This window comes from Triticum dicoccoides, chromosome 5B, assembly GCF_002162155.2.
Source record: "Triticum dicoccoides isolate Atlit2015 ecotype Zavitan chromosome 5B, WEW_v2.0, whole genome shotgun sequence".
Taxonomy (NCBI): Eukaryota; Viridiplantae; Streptophyta; class Magnoliopsida; order Poales; family Poaceae; genus Triticum; species Triticum dicoccoides.
In genome coordinates, this window is record NC_041389.1 from 625,607,268 (window position 1) to 625,617,203 (window position 9,936).

The window sequence follows — 9,936 nt, forward strand, 5'->3', positions numbered from 1 at the left end:
GTTGCGTGAAACGAAGGAAAAAAGACGGCACGCGAAGGCATCAGAAACACGGACCGGGTCGGGCTTGCCGGTCGGGCCGGGTTCGGGCTTATTTCACAGTCCGAAAGTGTATTTGGGATTTCAGGACAGGGTTTTACACGGGCATTTCCTATTTGGCGCCACAGGCGCCAACTGGCGCATGTGGGCGTCCGTAAATGGGCCGGCCCATCTAGGCGCCGGTTGACTATTTTCTCTTTTGATAATTCTATGAACTTTTTTGAATATCGGTGAGCTTTTCTTAGATTTCAATTTCTTTTAGATTGATGAATTTGTTTGAATATCGATGAGGTTTTTTGAAAATGGATGAACTTTTTTTAGATTTATGAACTTTTTTTTCAGCTCGATGAATTTTTTCAAAAATACATGAACTTTTTTTTTGAAATTTTACAAATAGAATGAACTTTTTTAAAAAAAATAATGAACTGCTTCTAAATTGGATGAACTTTTTTTTCAATTTAAATGAACTTCTTTTTAAATTGATGAACCTTTTTTGAAGACATTAACGTTTTTTGTCAAATGGTTGAACCATTTTTATTTAAATCTGTTAACCTTTTTTGATTTCATATTTTTATTTTCGTAACAAATAAAAAAAACTGGGGCAACATGCTAGTGGGCCGGCCCAGGCTAGCAACGCTGCAGGCACCGGATCGTTAACGAGCGCCTGCAGCGCTGCATAGGAGCTCCCTTTTTACACGTGCGTGCTCCTGAAAACAACGTCTGGACCAGGCCTTCGGGCTTCGGGCTAACCTTAGGCTTAAAAAAACATTTTGGGGCTTCACGTCAGGCCCAGGCTTATAGTTTGGCTAGCTTGAAACCCGGTTCAGCCCGACATAGGATCAGCCTTAAGGGAGAGCTACTCATTTCTCCCCACTCATATGAACCTGATATCTACCTTTATCATTTTCCTACCTAACTCTATCAGAGTCGTCATAAACCCTAATCATCATCTATAATATGGAGGCTGTCGACGGGAGGCCACGACCTCTCATGCCTAGTGTTGCTCCGCCGCTTCACCGCTTCTGCTCTGACCAACACCTCGCCGACGAGCACCTATGGGTCTCCTACAGAACCTCCCCGTCATCAAGCGACCCACCATCGCCTTCCACCTCCGATTCGCGCCCATAGTTGCTGCTCCAGTCAGCTGCGCCACCATAACCACCTACAGCGCTGCCGGGAGACATTGATGGGTCCCGCCACTGACCGTGTCCACATCAACAACTAGCCGGGGCAACCCAGCGGGGGAAAACTTTAAGCAGGTTTGGGGTTATTTAGGGGGGCGGGGGTAAGGGAGCAGAAATAACATTAGGGGGTTATGTGAACCACCAAGTTTCTCTAGGGTAGTACGATAGTCTTTTATCTTTGGAAAAGGATCCACCTCAACCGACTGATCGTTGTGGTCTTTTAATAGATAAAACATGCTTTATTAATTGTTCAAACCAATGTTTACAGGGATTACAACGGGATCATGATGGTTTCCCGGCCATACTTGACGACCAACATCTAAACCAACAGTTTGCTTTGCGAGGGAATGAGCCTCAAAGTTAAAAAGGAAATGTGATCATAAACTAGAGAGGATTTGTCAAGTTTTCTTTCATTATATTTTATCATAGCTTCTGCAATATGTTTAGTAAAAGATTTATTTTGTTCTTAAGCATTAGGTGAATTTATCATGGATTGCAATAAGGAAATACGTTTAGTCAAAGAACAATTATCATAATTAAAGTCCTTTAATCCAATGTAGTGGGCACATCACTATTTTAAGTCTTGACCTCTCCAAACCCACTTGTCGGTGGTAAAACCGGCAGACCTTGGGGAAGGGTGTCGGTGTCAAAACCGGCGGATCTCGGGTAGGGGGTCCCGAACTGTGCGTCTAGGCGGATGGTAACAGGAGACAAGGGATACGATGTTTTTACCCAGGTTCGGGCCCTCTCGATGGAGGTAAAACCCTACTCCTGCTTGATTGATATTGATGATATGGGTAGTACAAGAGTGGATCTACCACGAGATCAAGGAGGCTAAACCCTAGAAGCTAGCCTATGGTATGATTGTTGTTATGGTTGTGTGTCCTACGGACTAAAACCCTCCGGTTTATATAGACACCGGAGAGGGCTAGGGTTACACAGAGTCGGTTACAATGGTAGGAGATCTACATATCCGTATCGCCAAGCTTGCCTTCCACGCCAAGGAAAGTCCCATCCGGACACGGGACGAAGTCTTCAATCTTGTATCTTCATAGTCTTGGAGTCCGGCTGACGATGATAGTCCGGCTGTCCGGACACCCCCTAGTCCAGGACTCCCTCAGTAGCCCCTGAACCAGGCTTCAATGACGATGAGTCCGACGCGCATATTGTTCGGCATTGCAAGGCGGGTTCCTCCTCCGAATAATTCATAGAAGATTGTGAACGCCAGGATAGTGTCCGGCTCTGCAAAATAAATTCCACATTCCACCGTAGAGAGAATAATATGTACACAAGTTCAATCTGCTGACGTATTTGGTGGCATGACGTCATACCACCACCAAGCCTTTACTTGAATTGTTTTTTATTATACCACCTCAGCGCGTTTAGCGAAGCGGTTTCCTTGGCACGTCTTGTCGAAGTAGAGATCGTGTTCCCCTTATTCCGGGATTCCCATCAATACGGACGTGGGTAACCCAACCGCGCCATTGATGGTGGCGCTTGGGAGATAAGCGAGTTTTACCAGGCCGATGGGGACGCATAGTCTTCGTCCGCCTATATATAAGGGGATAAGGATCCACCTTTCACCTACGCCTTCTTCCTCCTTTGCTTATCCATCTCCGCGCACTCGAGCTCCAGCGCCCAAGTCCGCGCATCTCGTCTCAGCCTCCTCCAGTCATGTCCGGAACGGGAGGCAAGTGGTTGGCCTCCTCCGTTACGGAGGAGCACATCAAAAACCTTTCCAGCGACATCGCGCACCGGCTGCCCGACGAGGGGCAGCTCATCCCCACCCCTAGGCCCCATGAGAGGGTCGTATTCCTTCCCCACTTCCTCCGCGGACTGGGCTTCCCACTTCATCCCTTCGTCCGGGGGCTCATGTACTACTACGGCCTGGATTTCCACGATCTGGCGCCGAACTTCATCCACAACATCTCGGCGTTTATCGTCGTGTGCGAGGCCTTCCTCTGCATCCGGCCTCACTTCGGCTTGTGGCTCAAGACCTTCAATGTCAAGCCGAAGGTGGTGAAGGGTGCTCAAGCGGAGTGCGGGGGCGCCATGGTGGGCAAAATGCCCAACGTCACCTGGCTCGAGGGGCCTTTGTGGAGTCCATCAAGGGATGGCAATCGGGGTGGTTCTACATCACCGAGCCGCGTGACCCTAAATGGGCAGCGGCCCCCGAGTTCAGATCTGGTATCCCTATGCAGCTCACCTCCTGGAAAGAGAAGGGCTTGCTATGGGGCGGTTCGGAGGAGCTGACAGGACTTCAGTCCTGTCTCCAGACCTTGGTGAACAAGAAGCTTAGGCTTGTCAATGTGATCCAGGTCATGCTCGTCCGCCGGATTCTCCCCTGCCAACAGCGGGCCTTCAATTTGTGGGAGTTCGATCCGGCACAGCACCGGACCCTGAGCGGGCTCTTCGACACGACGTACGAAGCTGCCTGGAGGGTGCTGTTCAAGGGCGGAGAAGCCCTCGCATCCGCGACGGAAGACCGCAGATTCAGCACCAAGCGCCCAGCCGGCGAGGTAAGCTTTGTTATCCTCTATGGGACACTTATTTTCTTTCATACTTTAATTCTATGCGGGATTTGAAACTCCCAATGCCTTTGACAGGACTGGCAGAGAACGTCCAGACAGGTAGACTATCCGGCTCCCCTTCCCGAAGACCCAGCGGACGCCCGTTTAACGGGGCTGCTAGTCCCGGCACTTTATGTGGTGCCGGAGAAGAAGGCCAAGAAGAAGGCCACGGGAACTCGAAGAAGTTCCCGGCGCCAGGTGATATCGGACTCATCGTCCGATGGCTCCGAGGCGGACTCCTCCCCGAAGACGAGGAGGAGAAAGAGGACTCTCTCCCAGAGGAGGGAGAGAGAAAGAGGAAGGCTTCCCCAACGGGGGAGGCCAAAGGGTCCAAGAGGGGAAGGACTCTTCCCCCGGACAGCTCCGCCAACGCCAACGTTGGCGACGAAGAGTGGCCCTCAAGGGCCAGGCCTCCGGCAAGATCGTAAGTATCCGGATTCCTGAATGATTTATAATTTCTCTTTTGTGCCACATAATGTCCTTCTAATGCCGCACACTACCTGTAGTCCGGCCGATGATGATCTTCCCGCTTCATCGAGCGGGTCCTTGGCTCCATCGGACGTGGATTCCATTCCGACCGCCTCCACCCCTCATGATGCCGACGACGCCGAGGTGGGATCCCAGGAGGGGACCCATCAGGAGGAGGCTCCGGAGGTGCCGCAAGGCAGCCTCCCGGACTTTGCGTCGGACTCCATGCCGGAACCCGCAGTGGTTCCGGAGCCAGGCAGGCGGCCCCTTTGTAAGAAGGGCAAGACCGTGACGCCGGCAGCCTCCATCCAACCGGAGGCGCCGGACAACTTGTTGGAGGCGCTTAACGGCGCTTCCATCGAGGAAGAACACCGTACTATCATGAGTGCGGTGATTCAGAAGGTTCAGCTCGCCAAGAGCGGGCTGACCGAAGCCTGCAGTAGCCTTCTAACAGGCTTTGAGGTAAGAAATTTTAAAATATGTAATGTAATACCGCATAGACAGTAGCCCCTGATGCTCGGTTCGGTGTTCGGAAAGAAAAACCGGATTGAGGATCTAAAAGAGATATACGCAGGAGTGCTAAAAATTATGTCAATATGGGTTTGCAGGCTGCGCTGCTGACCTCTGCCGCACTGACTGCGGAGGTCGGTGCTTTGAAGCAGGACCTCGAGCGGTCCGAGCAAGAGCTCGGCCTTGCCAAGAAGCAGCTCGAGGACAAAGAAGGTGAGTAACACCACTTTTAAGTTTGTACCTTACAGAAAAGGATTTTGGTTGCAATAGAAATAACGAGGATAACGTGGGTATTGCAGGGGCCACGAACGAGGTGGCAACCCTGAAGGAGGCCGTGTCCGCGGCCGAACGCAATGCGGCCGCGGAGCGGGCGGAGCGAGAGAAGCAGGAGGCGCGGGTGGCGGAGGTGCGGCAAGAGCTCCAGGCTCTCATGGAAAATCATGAGAGTTTGGAGCGCGACTCGAAGACTCGAGAGTCCGAGCTTGCCTCGGCTCTTGAAAGTGCCAAAGCCGCTAAGGCCGAGGCCCATAAGTCCCTCCAGGAGGTTGAGGCGGTGAAGAAAATAGCGGCGGGTAAGGCATTTTTCATGCAAAGTAAGCATGTGAGTGTAAATTACCTGTCACTTACCCGAATTCGGAGCTCTCCAGGGGCGTTTGCAGATATGCCTCGCAGCGTGTCCGATGCCGCCACATTCTACCGGGCCGAGGAGGGGAGCTCAACGGAGAAGGTCTTCTGGTCTCAGTACGCTGAGGCCGGACACCCGGTGCCCCCTAGCGACCAGCTGAAGCAGCTGGTCGAGCTCCACAAGGTAGCCGAGCAGGCCATGAAGGGCCTCATAGTCCGGCTGTGGCCTGGAGAGGCCATGCCTGGGAGCTACTTCGGCCTCGTGCGGCGGCTGGTGGATGCGTGCCCATGGGTGGAAGTCATCAAGCGCTCCGCCTGCATTGAAGGTGCCCGTCGGGCCCTTGCCCGCGCAAAGGTGCACTGGGGCAGGCTGGATGCTGAGAGGCTTATCACGGACGCGCCGCCGGCGGGCAAGGAGTATCGTACGCCCGAAATGTACTACAAGAGTGTCCTGAAGGGTGCCCGCAAGATTGCGGATGAGTGCCCCAAAGATGTAATTATTGAGTAAACTCGCAATGTGTTATCCTGTGCGCTGAAAACTTTGTTCATATGCGCTAAGCAACGCTTATTGATTTAAAATATTACCTTCTGTGCGGCCGTTTATTAAATCTGAGAGATGGCAAGTCGTCGGCTTCAGCCCCCATGCCACGAGTGCTGGGGTGTTCGGGATAAACTTGAGCACTCTTGTTCCCATTTTTGGGTCCATCTAGGAGGCGTTCAACACAGCGAACAAGGCAACCGGACTTATAATGCTTGAACACTCTCACTTAGCCATAGAATTCTATAATTTTAAATTTCGGCGAAGCCCCTAGTATTCGGAAGACCGAGTTCGGGGCGCTATCCACGCCTGGGCCGGACACAGCCGGTTCCTCGCTCGAAGCGGCGTAAGTCTTTAGGGACTCGAAAAGACCTCTCGAACAGCGACCAGTCTCTCGCCTTATCATGACAGTCAATTTTAGCTTTCTCCACTGAGGCGCTCGCCCAGCTCAACCAGGGCGCAATCGCAGTGGTTCTCCCAGTGCTACCTTAGCCGACGGAACGGAACGTAAGGTACCAAAACATGGGAGCCGGGCAAACCCAACTATTAACCCAAGACATGATTCGGAGCCTATGCATATAATGCTATAAGTTCCGGGTGCCGCACTTGTGAAAGTGTTCGGACTTATCACACCATAATGCGGGGAACATAAGCCCCTGGTGTATTCGGCCGTACCAAAATGTACGGGTGCAAGATGTCATTAATGAACATATATGTAAAAAAAAGGTAATGCAATTATAGGCAAAAAGTGCTGCATTGTTTATTCAAGGAATTCTGCTATGAGTGCAGAACGATACAAATAGTGCGGTAAGCAAGGGATTGGACTAATTAAACATATCCCCCTCCAGGGGTAGGCTACGAACTGGTGTATTTAACAAATTTAATGCTCATAATGGAGACCACCTGAGTGTTCGTCGTAGCCTTTGTCCCTCCCTGGCTGTTGCATCGTGAGTTCGGCAGATCTACTGCCGGACAGGGCCTCTGGTGAACGGAGTCCTGTGGAAAAAAAGAAGAAGAAAAAAGAGTGACACACTTGGGAGCCCCTGGTGTGGTTAAGCCACACTCTGGGCCTTTCATGGTCGTGCCCCTCCCCCTATGCCCATGGTATCTCTAGGGCGTAATGATGTACGCGAAGAGCTGGTCTTGCAATCATGCAAGGGCTGGGGTTGGGGCCGCATTGCTACGCATGCTCGGAACGTGCCAGGTGGTCTTGGTTGATGTTACTCCGGGTGCGTTTGGCCATGTCCGGTCGTTTAACGGCCGGACTCAAAAATTGCCTTAAAAGGCTGCTCTGTACTTCTGCCACGAGAGCCACTGTGTGTTCCTCCGTTCGGAGGGAGCGTTCAGTATTTCCGTTGACCGCGATGACTCCACGAGGGCCTGGCATCTTGAGCTTGAGGTATGCATAATGCGGCACCGCGTTGAACTTTGCAAACGCGGTTCGTCCGAGCAGAGCGTGATAGCCGCTGCGGAACGGGACTATGTCGAAGATTAACTCCTCGTTTCGGAAGTTATCCGAGGATCCGAAGACCACTTCCAGTGTGACTGAGCCTGTACAATTGGCCTCAACACCTGGTATGACGCCTTTGAAGGTCATCTTTGTAGGTTTAACCCTTGAGGGGTCTATGCCCATCTTGCGCATTGTATCCTGATAAAGCAAGTTCAGGCCGCTGCCGCCGTCCATCAGGACTCTAGTGAGGTGAAATCCATCGACGATTGGGTCTAAGACCAATGCGGTGAACCCACCATGACGGATACTGGTAGGGTGGTCCCTTCGATCGAAAGTGATCGGGCAAGAGGACCATGGATTGAACTTCGGGGCGACTGGCTCCATCGCGTATACGTCCCTAAGTGCACGCTTCCGCTCCCTCTTGGGTTTATGGGTTGCGTATATCATGTTTACCATCCGCACTTGTGGGGGGAAACCCTTCTGTCCTCTACTGTTTGGCGGCCGAGTCTCTTCCTCGTCGTCGCTGTGCAGCCCCTTGTCATTGTTTTCGGCAATTAATTTGCCTGCCTGCTTGAATACCCAACAATCTCTGTTGGTGTGATTAGCTGGCTTTTCGGGGGTGCCATGTATCTGGCAAGAGCGGTCGAGTATTCGGTCCAAATTGGACGGACCCGGAGTAGTTCTTTTGAATGGCTTCTTCCGCTGATCGGGTTTAGAGCCTCTGAATCCGGCGTTGACTGCCGTATCCTCATTGTTATCGCCGTTAACGCGGCGTTTGTTTTTGTTTCGACGTGACCTGCCATTGTGGTCCTTAGTATCCGGACTGCCAGCATTTTTACTGAGGTTGTTGCTGCGATCTAGCCAGCTATCCTCTCCCGCACAGAAGCGGGTCATGAGTGATATGAGGGCTGCCATGGATTTCGGCTTTTCCTATCCTAGGTGCCGGGCCAGCCACTCGTCGCAGATGTTATGTTTGAAGGCTGCGAGGGCCTCTGCATCCAGACAGTCGACGATTTGATTTTTCTTTGTTAAGAACCGTGTCCAGAACTATCCGGCCGATTCGTCTGACTGCTGAATTATGTGGCTTAGGTCATCGACGTCTGGTGGTCGCACATATGTGCCCTGGAAGTTGTCAAGGAATGCGGCTTCCAGGTCCTCCCAACACCCAATTGACTCTGCGGGCAAGCTGTTAAGCCAATGCCGAGCTGGTCCTTTAATCTTGAGTGGGAGAAACTTGATGGTGTGGAGATCGTCGCCGCGGTCCATATGGATATGAAGGAGATAATCTTCGATCCAAACCGCGGGGTCTGTTGTGCCATCGTAGGATTCGATGTTCACGGGTTTAAACCCTTCAGGGATTTGGTGATCCATTACTTCGTCAGTGAAGCATAGTGGGTGTGCGGCGCCTCCATATTGAGCAATATCACGACGTAGCTCAAGGGAGCGTTGTCTGCTGTGTTCGGCCCGGCCGAAGTTGCTGTATCCGTTGCGACGGTAGTCGTAGTGGGTCGTGGGGCGCCCACGTGATCCGTAGATAGATCTGGATTGTCTTGCCTTGTCCTCCAATATATCCTGCAAGTCCAGCGCATTCCCTCGTGGCTTCATACTTTTTGAGCGGTGCCGTGGTGCGGTCTTGATGGAGGGCCTAGATGCCTCTCTGTCGCGACCACGGGGTGGTCGGTCTGCCGTATTGTGCGCTGGTGATGAAGGTTTATATGCGTCCTCCTCTAGTCGGGGGAGCAACTTGCGTTTTGGGTAGCTCTTGGAGGAGCGTTCGAGTTCATACTCTTCGGTCGCGAGGACCTCGGTCCATCTGTCGGCCAGCAGGTCTTGATCAGCTTGAAGCTGTTGCTGCTTTTTCTTTAGGCTATTTGCCATGGCGATAAGCCTGCGTTTAAAACGCTCTTGTTCGACGGGATCCTCTGGCACGACGAATTCGTCGTCGTTGAGGCTTGCCTCGTCTCCGGAGGGAGGCATGTAGTCTTCATCCTCCTCGTCTGCCGCTCTCTCTTGAGGGCTGGCTTCCCCGTCCTCCTGTGCTGAATCTTGCTGGAGGGGGTTGTCTTCGGCACTCTCTGGGGTGTTATTATCTCCGGTGCCGGAATCTCCATTTTTACTGTGGCGGGATTTAGAGCGGCGCCACTGATGTTGGCGCTTGGGTTGTTTCTTAGCAGAATCTGCCTCCGCTGCTTCTTCGCCGTCCCCATCCTTTGGGGTGTCCACCATGTATATGTTGTATGACGAGGTGGTCTTCCAGTGCCCTATAGGCGCTGGTTCTTGATCGTCTCCGGCGTCGTCATCCATACCGTCGATGTCTTCGGAGTCGTAGTCTAGCATGTCGGTTAGATCGTCGATAGTGGCTACAAAGTGGGTGGTGGGTGGGCATTGAATTTCTTCGTCGTCCGCATCCCAACCATCCTGACCGCAGTCCGGCCAGGGTTCTCCTGATAATGAGAGATGCTTTAGCGAATTTAGGATGTCGCCAAAGGGTGAGTGCTGAAAGATGTCCGTGGCGGTGAACTCCATGATCGGCGCCCAATCGGATTCGATTGGCAG